The following is a 16,263-nucleotide window of genomic DNA, read 5'->3' on the forward strand; positions in this document are numbered from 1 at the left end:
AGGTACTCCGCTGCCCACACCCACTTTGCGCAGAAGACTTCTGCGCAGGCAGAGTAGGAGGAGACTGGGCGTCAAACAGCTTCTATGCTGGAAGAGGTTCAAGAAACGCTCACTGACAGATTCTGACAGCGACTGAGGCAGCCACGGAACTTGAGGCTGTCCAGACAGAAAGGGTTCAACCAGGCAACCTAGCCAGGAGTAGCGGCAACTTATGCACGAGCAACCCCTAGAACCATTACATGTTGTTTTAATAAGATGCTGTTATCTGGATGCGGGTGGTGCTGTGGTCTAACCCACTGAGCCTCCTGGGCTTGCTGATCAGAAGGTCAGCGGTTCAAATCCACTCGACGGCAGTGAGCTCAGATTGCTCTGTCCCAGCTCCTGCCAACCTAGCAGTTCAAAAGCATGCCAATGCAAGTAGATAAATAGGTACCGCTACGGTGGGAGGGTAAATGGCATTTCCATGCACTCTGGTTTCTGTCATGCTGTCCCATTGCGCCAGAAGCGGTTTAGTCATGCTGGCCACATGGAAAGCTGTCTGTGGACAAACACCGGCTCCCTCGGCCTGAAAGCGAGATGAGTGCCACAACCCCATAGTCGCCTTTGACTGGACTTAACCATCCAGGGGTCCTTTACCTTTTACCTTTACCTTGTATGAGCAGGGCAGGATAGAAATGTTTTAAATTAAAATAATCAAAAGGTAAAATGGAAATCCTTTAAAGCCAGGATAGCCACTGTTGACTTCCGGGTGGCCGCTGTCAGATTAGGCTACTGGACTAAAAGGGGCATTGGCTTGATCCAGTAGTCTCTTTTTATGAACTCCAACTCCCATCAGCCACTGCAAGTATGGTCAGGGATGATGGTGGCAGTCAAGGTCCAAAAACATCTGGAGGGCACGACTTTGGCTCCGCTGGCTTTGAAGAACCAAATCAAAAGGAGTCATTGAGACAAGGCTAGTTCACTGGAATAGGAGGAGGAAACAGTGATTGGAGGCCATATAATGCTTTGAAGAATATTTATTAAGGAAACCCCCTCCCTTTCTACAGCAAAAGCAGCGAGACCGTGGAAGTGGAAGCAGATGTGTTTTGCCAAAGAAAGGTGATGTAATCTGCAGAAGAAACTTGGCTATCTCTAAAATACCAAAGTGCACAAGTGTCTGAGTTGGGAGCGAAAGCTCCGTAAAAAGAGAGAGGGATAAGAAAGGGGTGTGGCTGCCATTTATCCAAGGGAGAGTGCCGTGTTTATGATCAAAATGGAACATGGAGTCGCTGAGCGTTTTGGTCACTGGTGGGAAGGAGATTTGAGACTATGGGTCATAAAGTCAAAGGAAATGTCTCTGGTGGAAGCACTCAGGGGCGGTCCAGGCACATGATCACCTCTGCACATGGCAAGCACAGTTGCCAAATCGATGTTGCGAGACTTCTCTGACCAGTAAAGTCACATGATTTTGGCAGGAGGCTGTCAGCACGGGGGTCCGAAAAGGCAGAAAGCCTTAGAGCTGGACTGAGGAAGCCAAACAAAACACAGGAATGCAGAAAGCTGCCTTATAATGAGTCAGGTCCATCTAGCTCAGTATTCCTACTCTGACTGGCAGCTGGTCAGGTCCAGGGCTTCTCGCCCACCTCTACCTGGAGCAGCAGAGATTGAACCTGGGACCTTCTGCACACAGAGCAGATGTTCTACTGCTGAGCTAGGGCCATTCCCCCAATGAAATCCTTTCACTGTTGGCCTGTGTCAAAAAGCCAACAGTAAATCACACTCTTTGAAGTTGGAGTAACTCTTTATTAGCAAAACCACCACCTTCACAGACTTGGTTGAGTGTCAAGCCTAAGGAGCACAGCAGCTCATCTCTGGTAGGTCTCACCCCATGAATCAGTTGTTGAGACTGAAAGTCCTCAGCTGCCCATAGTCATCTAAATCCCCTCTTCTCCAGGGCTGTTTCCAAACAATCTGAGACTGTGCCGACCTGCCGCTGCTCCGCCTGTTTCAGCCCTCTCATGGTTCTGGAAGACAGTGGGGAGGGGAGCTTGTCACAGCAGGGAGAGGAGACACCTGTGCTTCTTCACCAGCAGGATTCATCTCTGCTTCTTGGCCTTCCTCCTTCCCTGCTTCAGCATCTGCCTCTGATTCTGGACTGCTCTCTGCCACACACTCTCCCAGCTCACTAAGCCTTGTTACCTCTTCAGCTTCTGACACCACCTCTTCCCAGTCTTCTCCCTCTGATCACTCATTGTCATCCCACCAACAATCCCCAGGCTCTGAGCCTTCTTCCCTTGGGGGCTCCCAAGCTGGTTCCTCCCACCATTCAACCAATCCAACTACATGGTTCCTCTGCATTCAACCAATCCAACTACCACAATCCCTCATGACTGCCCATGCTAGCTAGAGTTGTGGTCTACAATTTCTGGAAGGCATTGTGTTGGCGACGCCTGTTTTAATCCATGGGAAGATGTACAATATATGGCAACATGACAGGGCCAATCATGCCTGCAGGTCATGCTTGGAAGTTGTGAAATAGGCTACAAAAGCCAATGGGGGGGGGGGCAATGCTACTCCAAAGTTGAACTAATGAAGAACACCAAAGAGGTTTGGCGGGACAACATTTAGTCCAGAGCTGGCCCTGGCTGAACTTGGATCTGGCTCCAGGAAGCATGAGATTGGGGTGGAGAAGGAAGATAAAAAGAGGAAAGAATTCTTCTTTGATCTAATCTCCTCCTCCTCCTCCTCCACAACATATTTTCATGGATCCACTACGCACATTGTTTTAAACTGAGGTCTCACACGGGAGCAGTAACATGTATCCAACACTGAGCCTTTAATGTGCTACAGCTGTTTCTTCACAATATCCCAGAAAGCTCCCCGGTCAGGTGTGATCCTGAAAAGCCCTGCAACAAGACACATTCAGGAATGGGGGGGGGGGTTGTGCCCTAAAAGCGGACACAAAGCTTTATTTACTTATTGATTACGTTTATGGCACAACCTTTCCGCCAAAGGAGCCCAGGGCAGCAAACATTTCTTTTCGTAATAAAAAAATAAGTAATTGAGATAAAGTAAAAATGGATTTGAAATGTCTAAAACAAATAAAATATCTAAAACAGATGTAACTAAAAATCTTGTGTCCTGCATAGGCTGACTGAATCAGAAAAGTTTTCCAGTATTCCTAAGTCAGTAGGCATCATCATAATTGTCTCCTCTTTCCTCCACTGAATGGCATGGAAACTAAAAAACCCCTCCATAAAGTGCCCCACAGATGTTCAAAAACTAAACCGATAAGGCCCACCTCCATGGCACGCTTTATATTTGAACATATTCCCACCTCCAGACAGATGTTTACTTTTATGTTTCCCTAGTCAATAAAACAATTCTGCCTCCAGCTTTACAACTGCAATAACCTGGTTGTTTTTCATTCCGTTTTGTTCCTCGAAATTAGGACAAATAGTACCCTTCACTTAAGAGCTGCATCCACAGTATATCTACAGTATATTTCATACCAACAAAGAGCTTTGTGACACCAGCTAACATATTTATTATGGCGTAATAAGCTGATCGTCGAAGAATTGATGCTTTTGAATTATGGTGCTGGAGGAGACTCTTGAGAGTCTGCAAGAAGATCAAACCTATCCATTCTGAAGGAAATCAGCCCTGAGTGCTCACTGGAAGCTGAGGCTCCAATACTTTGGCCACCTCATGAGAAGAGAAGACTCCCTGGAAAAGACCCTGATGCTGGGAAAGATGGAGGGCACAAGGAGAAGGGGACGACAGAGGATGAGATGGTTGGATTGTGTTCTCGAAGCTACTAACATGAGTTTGACCAAACTGCGGGAGGCAGTGGAAGACAGGAGTGCCTGGCTTGCTCTGGTCCATGGGGTCATGAAGAGTTGGACACGACTAAACAACAACCGCAACAATAAGCTTTTGTGGAATAGTGCCTACTTCATCAGATGCATGAAGCGTAATCCTCAGTTGTAGATATATGTACATGATGTCACAATTTAATAAGAGCTAGAAGGCATGCGGGTGGCGCTGTGGGTTAAAGCCTCAGCACCTAGGACTTGCCGATCGAAAGGTCGGCGGTTCGAATCCCCGCGGCGGGGTGCGCTCCCGTCGTTCGGTCCCAGCGCCTGCCAACCTAGCAGTTCGAAAGCACCCTCGGGTGCAAGTAGATAAATAGGGACCGCTTACCAGCGGGAAGGTAAACGGCATTTCCGTGTGCGGCTCTGGCTCGCCAGATGCAGCTTGTCACGCTGGCCACGTGACGCGGAAGTGTCTTCGAACAGCGCTGGCTCCCGGCCTTTAGAGTGAGATGAGCGCACAACCCTAGAGTCTGGCAAAACTGGCCCGTGCGGGCAGGGGTACCTTTACCTTTACCTTTTTAGAAGGCATGCACAATAAAGCAACGGCCCTTTAAAACAAGTGATAAAACAATCAAGTTGGTGGTTGTTGCTGTTGGCATCTGTCTGTCTTCAGAGACATTGGAGTGCCCTTCCAGGGGTTGAAGTCAAACCGAGGGAGAATCACAGTACCTGCAAAGACCAGTAACCCATAACTGCTGCCTCCCATATTATTTTTGCTGTGTTAGCAGCACCAAAGTGACCTCCCTGGGGCGCAAGCCTGGGCAGCATGTATGGAGGTCCTGGTACGCCAAAACAAGACCCCACGCTCAGCTTCACTGATGTGGTCCAAAGGAAAGCAGAGCAAACATTTAGCACCAACTTGGTTGCTGGAGTTGCTGGAAGAGGTGTACATTCTCTCCATCTTAGGGACTCCACTCCAGATTTGCATGAAGTTTACTCTTTAGCTTTCTCTTCTCCCAAAGATGTCCATCAAGGCAGTGGGCACAGATTTCTCCTCAGGGGGGGTTTATTCCTGAAGCATTTGTCAAGCTTCAAGTTGACAATGCTGAGTTAATTAGAAGCAGTCATGGGAAAGAAAACCATTGTCTCTATTCAGACCCAAATGAACAGAGTTGAACCAGGTTGAGGAATCGTGGACTATGATTCAGTAGACTCTAGACCACAAAAACATATGCAATAATAAAATGTTAGTACTTTAGTTCCCAGCAGGGAAACGTGTGTGTGCTGCCAAACTGAGAACGACTGAACCGTCCACTCACTGAAGTATTGGATAGGGCCAGGGCTGGATTTAGGTTTGATGAGGCCCTAAGCTACTGAAGGTAATGGGGCCCTTTATATGTCCAGCTGTCCTTTGTCAACAACAAATTGTCGTTGTTTTGTGTGATGAATATATGCTATATGGTAATTTATGGACCTAATAGGTATCTAAAGCCATTTGTGCATGTTGCCATGCAACCAGTCCATGCAGAAAGTAGGCACCCTATATATAGAAATGAGCAAACCAGTGATATTTTAGGGAGCAGGTAGGGTCCATTACTTACATCATAGGAGCCTACACAACACAAAACACTGTTGCTGTATGTAGGCTTTACAGTGGTGCCTCGCAAGACGAAAAGAATCCGTTCCGCGAGTCTCTTCGTCTTGCGGTTTTTTTTTGTCTTGCGAAGCAAGCCCATTAGCGGATTAGCGCTATTAGCGCTATTAGCGGTTTAATGGCTATTAGCGGCTATTAAGGGATTAGCGGCTATTAAGGGATTAGCGGGTTAGCTGCTAAAAGGCTATTAGCGGCTTAGTGGATCAGCTGATAAGCGGTTTAGATCAGCTGTCAAGCGGCTTAGCATCAGCTGTTAAGCGGCTTAGAGAACAGCTGTTAAGCGGCTTAGGGGCTGGGGGAAAAGGGGGGGAGGGGAAAACCCCCCCGCAGAACTCGCAAGACATTTTCGTCTTGCGAAGCAAGCCCATAGCAAATTCGTTTTGCAAAGCACCTCCAAAACGGAAAACCCTTTTGTCTAGCGGGTTTTCCGTCTTGCGAGGCATTCGTCTTGTGGGGCACCACTGTATTTTATTTTTTAATCTTATATTTTGGAAATGTGCATTCAGTTTTTTCCCCTTTAATTTTTTTTTCAGGGGGACAAGAGAGTGGGGACCTAAGCTATAGCTTGTTTAGCTTATACACAAATCTGACACTGGATTGGGCCCTGGGCTCAAATTGTGGCAGGGGTGGGGGGGAATGCTCATCTCTATTGTCCATGTTAGGAGCAAAACTGACATGCTTGTGTTCAGCTGGCTAGTACATTCTAGACACATATCTTTATTACAGCATGAGTGTGAACATGACCCAAGCTCTCTTTTCCAAATTCTCTCTGTGCACGCTCTGAGTGAACAGGCCCTTAGCTACAGATTAGTTAGCTGTTTGTACATGTGCGAAGTTAGCTGCTTCGTGCAAAGGCACAAAAACCGCAACATGCCATTGCTGAATGGACAATTGCTGTTTCCTTTGCATTCTTTGATCTATTATTACTTAAAGCTGCAGACGTCATTGTCCATCTCCTGCACATCTGCTGCTTATGTTGGCCTTCATGAGTGCAAGCAGAGAGACCTATGCCCAGATCCCATAGACACGCTTGTAATGCAGGAGATAACGGGGGCTGATGTTTTCCAAGATAGGGCCGTTAGCAACAGAGGCACATCATGAGAATGATCTCAGCTGGAGTAATAAAACCAGAGCAAATCTGTTGTCCTCAATGTGTTCTCCTAACCCTTTCCTTCTTGGAAAGGATGCCGTTTCCCAATATTTATTGAACAGCTGATCTGGATTCCCCCACTCCAAAAAGGCTCTGGGATGGAAGGGAAAGGATGGCTGCGATGGGAAGATGGAGGGCATGTTCAGACCATGCGCACATGTACACACACACCAATACAGCAACATGTTCTATGAGCTTGAATGGGGAGCACACACTTAACATGAACAGACAGCCCATGAAAGTCTCACCAGCTCAAGAGCACACCATCCACACCACTGAGTCATTCTACTCTCATCCCCGCCAACATTTCTCTGATGAAAATAGGGACGTCCTATTCCATAATAGGGGACGTGGGTGGCGCTGTGGGTTAAACCACTGAGCCCAGGGCTTGCTGATCGGAAGGTTGGCGGTTTGAATCCCCACAACGGGGTGAGCTCCCGTTGCTCGGTCCCTGCTCCTGCCAACCCAGCAGTTCGAAAGCACGTCAAAGTGCAAGTAGATAAATAGGTACCACTCCGGCAGGAAGGTAAATGGCATTTCCGTGCTCTGCTCTGGTTCGCCAGAAGCGGATTAGTCATGCTGGCCACATGACCCGGAAGCTGTCTGCTGACAAACGCTGGCTCCCTCAGCCAGTAAAGCGAGATGAGCGCCACAACTCCAGAGTCGTCCACGACTGGACCTAACGGTCAGGGGTCCCTTTACCTTTACTATTCCATAATAATAATAATCTTACTATTTATACCCTGCACATCTGATTGGGCTGCCCCAGGCACTCTGGGTGGCTTCCAACATATATAAAATCATAATAAAACATTAAACATTTTTTAAAAAGCATTCCCTATACAGGGCTGCCTTCAGACGGCTCAAGGGTCAGATAACTCCATACCCTCCAGCATTTCTCTGACGAAAATAGGGATGTACTATTGAAAAGCGGGAGAGTCTGGGATCAAATCAGAAACCAGGATGGCTTCTGTAAATCTGAGACTGTCCCTGGAAAATAGGGACACTTGGAGGCTCTTCACTCTATCTGTCATGGGAGCTGACAGGCATAGAATATCCAGAGCGAGCAACTAACCATTTATTGTCAAAACCTGCAGTGATTTTCTGAATGAAGCCTTTGGGAATAATATAGCCAGGAGTCCCAGGACTGTGTCCAGGAGTGGGAGCCAGGACAGGTATGGGTTTTTTCTTCCTCTGGAATCTTGTGGCCACGAAGCTTGCCTCTGCCCTGCCCTGCCACTTGCATCATATTCTAGCATGACTCATCCGTTCTCTATATCAGTGGCAACATCTGACAGGCATGCAGGGAGAAGGTTAATTATACATACCCAGATGAAAATGAAGGGAGGCTTCGGAGAACGGGGATGAGTCTTACCACAGACACGACTTTTCCTTTGACAACCACCACACGGCGCTTGTCCTCAGCCTACCACCTCTCCTTCATCTTTGGCCACAATCACACCATGCATTTGAAGCACTACGATGCCATTTTTGTTAAGTTGTGGGTGAACATATCGGACGACACAGCGATTCTTCAAACAGCTCTTGTTTATTCAAAGACCCAGAACAGAACTGAACTGAAAGGTTCAGCCAGCCTGCTTATATAGAGCTCCACTACAACGCAACTGTAACCACTTTCTGTAACTGTCCAATCACTGAACGTCACTTTCAATCCCTTATTTGCATATGTGGACCTGAGTGAAAACTATCTACAGTATCCTGCTGGCCCAGGGTGAGAACTTCGGTACATAACAATTTTAAACATTCATCTCATACATTATGGGAATGTACTTTGTTAAGAGTGCTGAGAGTTGTTAGGAAACCCCTGTTCCCCTCACAGAAATGTAATTACTAGAGTGGTTTAATAAGTAATCCCTCTTCACAGGGAAATCTCAGAATTAAAGTTCCATGAGGGGAATGTGATTTTATCTGCTCTTTTGCCCCACCCTTCTTCATCATCATCATCTCCAGTTGCTACAGCTTTTATAGTCACGCGGATGGCGCTGTGGGTTAAACCACAGAGCCTAGGGCTTGCCGATCAGAAGGTCAGCAGTTCAAATCCCCGCGATGGGGTGAGCGCCAGTTGCTCGGTCCCTGCTCCTGCCAACCTAGCAGTTTGAAAGCACGCCAAAGTGCAAGTAGATAAATAGGTACCGCTCCGGCAGGAAGATAAACAGCGCTTCCGTGCGCTGCTCTGGTTTACCAGAAGCAGCTTAGTCATGCTGGCCACATGACCCGGAAGCTTTACGCCAGCTCCCTCGGCCAATAAAGCGAGATGAGCACCGCAATTGGACCTAATGGTCAGGGGTCCCTTTACCTTTACCTTTAGGGCTGAGATTCATGTTCTCCAGCATATTTTTACAGCAGGAGAAACCAGTGATGCCTTCACCCTTAGTTATGTTTGTCCTGTGTGACATGATCATCAGGCCAAATCTGACATCACAGTTACGGTGATGAGAGGCTTTTTCAAAAAGCAGCAAAAATGGTATGGAAGCTGTAGCTGAACAAAGAAAATGTAGAGCAAGGGCAGCTGACATGGTATACTCCAGATGTTGTATACACCCATCTTTCGTGACCAGGCTGGCTGGGGATGATGGTCCACAGTTTGTGGAAGTCTCCACAAGAGACTCATGGTGGATCGTGGATGCCTGATTGCCATGCATAGTGGTATAGATGAACACACAGGCTGCCTAGCTTGGTGTTTTGTCTGCAGCACTCCCTCTGGGGAAAGAAATCACTGAAATATCACACGCACAATTGGCAAATGCTCACAAAGTGTGCGCACCTACCCAGCTGAGAACAGTTTCTTTTCCCCCCTGGATTCTGTTGTCTCCAGACTTCCTGCAATTACCCCACAATCACAGACTGTGGGTTCAACTGAGACTTAGTCATACTTCTAGTCGTCCCACCGAAATCCGTGAGATTTAGGCTGGTGGAGTGACTAACCAAAGTCCCACACTGATTTCAGTGCATCGGCTGTAAACATGACTAAGAGGAGAGATCGAACTCTGTGCCTACGATACTTACACCACCGCATCCTACAGGGCCACCAAAACAACAACGTCAGACCTCAGTCTCTGGAAGTATGACAGAAGCTCTTTCCAAGGATGCTGCATTTTCACAGCTTGTCGGGGGTACCTGGGACAGTATTTATTTGTTTGTTTATTTATTCATTATTAAAGTATTTCTATACCACCACATCATAAAATATATCAAGGTGGGTGCACTATTTATTTATTTATTTTTTTATATAATATTTTATTAAGATTTTCACATAAGAAATAAATTTTCACAAAAGAAAGAAATTTAAAGACTATTTACAGAAATATTATAAAATTAAGGAATGTTAGAATGATGTTGGATTGAGGTTAAGGGGGTTTTAGTAACAACGGTACAAACATGGAAAAATGGAATGTTAACAGATGAAAACTTAAAGGCATAATATTAACACCAAGATAAGGATAGGATAGAGGGAAAGGATTTGCTGAATAAATAAATTGAACTGGAATACAAAGAGGCGAGGTGTGGGGAGGTCCGGGAAACAAGCAAATGCAAGATATATTATGAAAATTGAATTGTTTTTAATTGTTTTTCTTTATCACTTTTGTATTTATTTATTTTTTAAAGCAGATTCAGGTGACTGACTAAACAAAAATTAAACCACTTCAGAGGCCCGTTGGCACACACACACACACACACATACACCAAGTTTTCAATATATGCCCGAAAGCCAAAAGTGAGGGTGCCTGCCAAATTTCTGCTGAAAGACTGTTCTATTGAGGCCAATGAGACTAAATGCCCGACTTTTAGTTGAAACCAGTTGGGCCTCTATTTGTTTGTTTTATTTTATACATTTATATACCACCTTTATCTTCCAAGGATCTCAAGGTGGGCTACATGGTTCTCCTGCTCCCCATTTCCCTTTCCCAACAGCCCTTTGAGGTAAGTTAGGCTAAGAGATGGTGACTGGCCCAAGGTCACTCAGTGAGCTTCATGGCTGCATGGGGATTCGAACCCTGGTCTCCAAGGTCCTAATTCAGCACCTTAGCCCTACAGACTGGCTCTCATGAGTACCTACTAGTAAGACTGTGACGCGGGTGGTGCGGTGGCCAAACCACTGAGCCTCTTGGGGTTGCCGATCAGAAGGTCGGAGGTTCAAATCTGTGCGATGGGGTGAGCTCCTGTTGCTCTGGCCCAGCTCCTGCCAACCTAGCAGTTCGAAAGCATGCCCCGTAAGTAGATAAATAGGTACCACTGCAATGGGAAGGTAAATGGCATTTCCGTGTGCTCTGATTTCTGTCATGGTGTTCCATTGTGCCAAAAGCAGTTCAGTCATGCTGGCCACATGACCCAGAAAGCTGTCTGTGGACAAACGCTGGCTACCTCAGCCTGCAAGTGAGATGAGCACCGCAACCCCATAGTCACCTTTGACTGGACTTAACCCTCCAGGGGTCCTTTGCATTTACCTTTTGTACTAGTAAAATAAAGGGATGCGGGTGGCGCTGTGGGTTAAACCACAGAGCCTAGGACTTGCTGATCAGAAGGTCAGGGCTTCGAATCCCCGTGATGGGGTGAGCTCCCGTTCCTCGGTCCCTGCTCCTGCCAACCTAGCAGTTTGAAAGCACGTCAAAGTGCAAGTAGATAAACAGGTACTGATCCGGCGGGAAGGTAAGCGGCATTTCAGTGCGCCGCTCTGGTTTGCCAGAAGCGGCTTAGTCATGCTGGCCACATGACCCGGAAGCTGTACGCTGGCTCCCTCGGCCAATAAAGCGAGATGAGCGCTGCAACCCCAGAGTCGGTTACGACTGGACCTAATGGTCAGGGGTCCCTTTACCTTTACCTTTTTTACTAGTAAAATATAGCCATATCCCTCCCACCAGTCCCTACCAAGGCTTCTCCTCCTGCCATTAGATTTTGATCTAATTGCTGTTGTGCCTTGCTACTTATTACCCAGACAGCTGAGATCCTTCTTTTTCAGCTCGTCTCACATCTTATGAACCCACCAAGCATACTACTGGCAGGTAGTGGCAAGCAGAAGGGACCAGGCAGGAAGTGCAGGAAACAATAAAAATCCTATTGTCGACACTATTGCCTTTCATAAATTGAAACAGACTCTTGGCGACAAGCTGCCTTGAATGTTACTCAACTACTGTTAAGCTCTTTTTATTAAGTCATGGGATCCTGCCTAGTCAACTTCAATGGAGTCAGAGAAGATGAAGTAGAGATATCTCTGCCAAAGATCAAGGCTGCCATCACAGCCAGGATACAGGCTGCTTACTGCAATGTAATCTGTTCAACCGGTGCATAAGGCCACTGCTTGTCTCTTGATGGATGTTGGGAGACCTGAATATACAACCTGTGCAGGAGAAACCACATTAGTTACCCCTTTTTCCTAAGTCTCAAAGCTCTCGACTTGGATGTTAAATAAAAACCGGGCCTACATGCATTGCTTGAGACTTGCCATTAGACTCAATAGCTGACCTTACGTGGAACTTCCTCTCACACCCAAGCCCTGCACCTGTCGGTGCTCAGGGAGTTCATTCCTGCTTGTTTTGGCTGCACAGGGACCTCTCTCTTGTTAACTATAATTGTTAAATTCACACTGAAACGGAGAATGCCCGTGTGTCGGTTGTCAAGGGTTTAACATTGGAAAATCTATTGGAGTACACTAAGTTAGAAACAGCTCTCTCTGAGCTCTAGCTGAGTTGATAATTAACTGTTGTTCTCTGGCAGTCCTCATGCGAGTGTTTAACCTTAGATCACGTGAAGGTGTTCAGTTGCAAATCACCATCTTGAAGGGAATTGCCTGTTAACCTTTCTCAAGAAGCCAAGGTGAGAACAAAGGATGTTGCAAATGAGCCTCAGGCTGGAATACAGGCTGATGGAGGCTGTAATGAGAGATAGACCTTTGATTTTAGGTCTGTTTGGAATTCTATTATAATACTGAGGACATGCCAAGCCTATGCTTGAAAAAGCACATGTTTTGTGGAATTATTTGGATGTATCACTGACCATTTTTGTTCTATTTTGAAGAAAGTTCAGCAAGTAAAGTTTTGAACGGTACTTATGGGTCTGGACAATGTTTTATTCCAAGAGGAGTCAGCTTTTATCTGCTTCTTCAAGCTGAGCAATATTCATACCTGCAATATCTCTCTCATGTAAATCCTACAAAAAGCCAGATTGAACTCTCTGTCGCATCAGCTTCTGTTTCCTCAGCAGGAATGAACTTCCTACACATCTGCTGCATGGTTCAGTCCTGGCTTGGTCACTATTTCTCACCTACCTATCAACCACCTGACATCATTTTGACATCAAACGCTTGACAGGTAGGTCCTGTCCCAGCTAAAGTTGGCTTGTGGGGTGCGGGTAGATAAAGATCTGGCCTGGTGGGCAAGAAATGTCCCTCAGAACCAAGATATCTCCAGAAAGCCACTAAGATCTGGCATTGGTCTCCCTTTGTTTAAAGAAGTGAGATCTGCAGAGGGTAAAGGTAAAGGTAAAGGGACCCCTGACCATTAGGTCCAGTCGTGACTGACTCTGGGGTTGTGGCACTCATCTCGCTTTATTGGCCAAGGGAGCCGGCATACAACTTCCAGGTCCTGTGGCCAGCATGACTAAGCCGCTTCTGGTGAACCAGAGCAGTGCACGAAAATGCCGTTTACCTTCCCGCCGGAGCGGTACCTATTTATCTACTTGCACGTTGACGTGCTTTCAAACTGCTAGATGGGCAGGAGCAGGGAGCGAGCAATGGGAGCTCACCCCGTTTGAACTGCTAACCTTCTGATCGGCAAGTCCTAGGCTCTGTGGTTTAACCCACAGTGCCACCTGTGTCCCTTTCTGCAGAGGGTAGGAGCTGTAAAATAGCTCATCTCCATTCCATGCTGCTCAGAGAGAAAGAGAAATCGGTATATGTGGGACAAAGGCGTCATAATCACATTTGGTTATTCCCATTAGACAAGTGGGTCCTGCAACCAAGTGTTGCAGTGCATACTGCTCCTGCTCAGGTCTCCAGCCCCTTTCCGGGATATTCCATCCCCCCTCTCTGCAGTATTCCATTTCCCCATCAGACACTCAGAATTCTGTAGCCACTGAGCATGCTCAATCTACAATGGGCTGTTTTTCCTTCTCCCAGTGTTGTTAATTTGTTTTGTACCTCTAAACAATGAAAACAAGAGAGTCGTACCAGCCACAGGATCTTTATTTGCATTGAAGAATGGGATGGGTTATTTTAAGGCCTCTAAAGGGGGCAGAAACTAAGAGAAAGGCAACACCCCTTATTTTTAGACAAGGACGGGGGCTTTCAGAAGGTCTGGCTTTCTTCAGGGACGACGTCGTGTCTAAGAGGAGCAGATAGCAAAAGTGGAGAACTAAGTTGTTTCCCAAACAATGTTGTATTCTATAGCACAATCTCTTTTCCTAATTAGGGCATTTGGCTTTTCTGTCAGGGTTTTATATATCACTTAGTAACAGAAGGAGATGGATCTCGGGTCAAACAAGGTGGAAAGAGTGACTGATGTGGTAAGAAAACCTACACAAGTTTTTAACTGTTGTGACTTTCCCTTGCTTAATCTTTGAGAAGGCATGAACAGGAAGGCAAAGATTTCTGCATGTCAGAAAAAAGAATTCTACTCCCTGGCAGACAACCTTTTCTGCTATGGCTATCTATTCCGCTCACTCCCATTTGGTGTTATTTGTTCAAGACTTGATTTCCTCCGTTTTCAAGAACCAGACAGGAAGGGAAATGGACATAAATCTGTGGCCACAGTGAAAAGGGGTTTCCTTCAGAGGGAAGGACATGTGAAAACGATCAGAATGCCTCTTCCTTCTCATTGGCTTGGAGAATGCCTACAGCAAAGATGCTCTCGTCCTCAATTACACGTCAATCCACTCTGACGTGGCAATTTAATGCCGCTTCTGCATGACTCCAGCTTTGTACCACTGTGCCACTTGGCAGAGAGGTTCTCAAATGCGGACTTTCCCAGCACGTTGGCACACATTGCACCAATCATGCAAAGGCCTCATTTTGTGCTGCTTTTATGACTCAACACTTTTCAGCTGTTCCTTTCCCCTTCCAGGATCTGCTGAGTCGTCCTTTCCGACACATGTTGATGTGTTTGCAAGCTTGGTGGGTGCTACCATATTGCAAATGTGGAGCGTTTAAAAGGCGTTCAGGAAATCTGCTAGGAAAAGGTGAATCCTGCTCAAATGGCAAACCTGCCAGGTAGGGATGGGCAATAAACTCGCGTTAAAGGCAAACTTCTCTAATTTGCAGTTTCCAAAACAATATCACAGAATCACAGAATTGTACACTTGGAAGGGACTCAAAATGCCATCTAGTCCAACCCCCTGCAATGCAGGAATCTCAACTAAAGTATCTATGACAGATGGTGATCCAAACTCTGCTTAAAAACCCCCAAGGAAGGAGAGTCCACCACCTCCCAAGGGAGACTCTTCTAACTGTCAGAAAGTTCCTCCTAACGTTTAGTCGGAATCTCCTTTCTCGTAACTTGAAGCCATTGCTTTGGGTCCTACCCTCCAGGGCAGGAGAAAACAAGCCTGCTCCATCTTCAAACTGACAGTCCTTTACATATTTGAAGATGGCTATCATCAAATATGGTGACAGCAGTCACAAAATTAAAAGATGCCTACTTCTTGGGAGAAAAGCAATGACAAACCTAGACAGCATCTTAAAAAGCAGAGACATCTCCTTGCCAACAAAGGTCTGTATAGTTAAAACTATGGTTTTCCCAGTAGTGATGTATGGAAGTGAAAGCTGGACCATAAAGAAGGCTGATCGCCAAAGAATTGATGCTTTTGAAGTATGGTGCTGGAGGAGACTCTTGAGAGTCCCATGGACTGCAAGAAGATCAAACCAATCCATTCTGAAGGAAATCAGCCTTGAGTGCTCACTGGAAGGACAGATCGTGAAGCTGAGGCTCCAATACTTTGGCCACATCATGAGAAGAGAAGACTCCCTGGAAAAGACCCTGATGTTGGGAAAGATGGAGGGCACAAGGAGAAGGGGATGACAGAGGACGAGATGGTTGGACAGTGTTCTCGAAGCTACCAGGATGAGTTTGACCAAACTGCGGGAGGCAGTGGAAGACAGGAGTGCCTGGCGTGCTCTGGTCCATGGGATCACGAAGAGTGGACACAACTAAATGACTAAACAACAAATCATAACTCCTCTCGGTCTCGTCTTTTCCAGGCCAACTCCTTGAACTGTTCCTCATAAGGCTTGGTTTCCAGTTCCTTGTTCATCTTGGTTGCCCTCCTTTGCACACATTCTAGCTTGTCAGCATCCTTCTTAAATTGCGGTGCCCAGAATGGGACACAGGTGTGGTCTGACCAAGGCAGATGTGAGCAGGGACTATTACTTCCCTTGATGGGGACACTATACTTCTGTTGACGCAGCCTAGAAGACCACTAGCTTTTTTTTGGTGCTGCATTACACTGTTGACATGTTAAGCTTGTGATCTACTAAGACCCTTGGTCTTTTTCACATGTACTATTGATAAGCCAGGTGTCCTCCATCTTATAACTGTGCTGCTGGTTCTTCTTGCCTAAGTGCAAACCGTACATTTGTCACTATTGAAACACATTTTGTTAGTTTGGGCTCAGTTCTCCAATTTGTTACTGTCATCTTGAATCCTAATTTGATTCTC

This window comes from Podarcis tiliguerta, assembly GCF_965153285.1.
Source record: "Podarcis tiliguerta genome assembly, chromosome: 7".
Taxonomy (NCBI): Eukaryota; Metazoa; Chordata; class Lepidosauria; order Squamata; family Lacertidae; genus Podarcis; species Podarcis tiliguerta.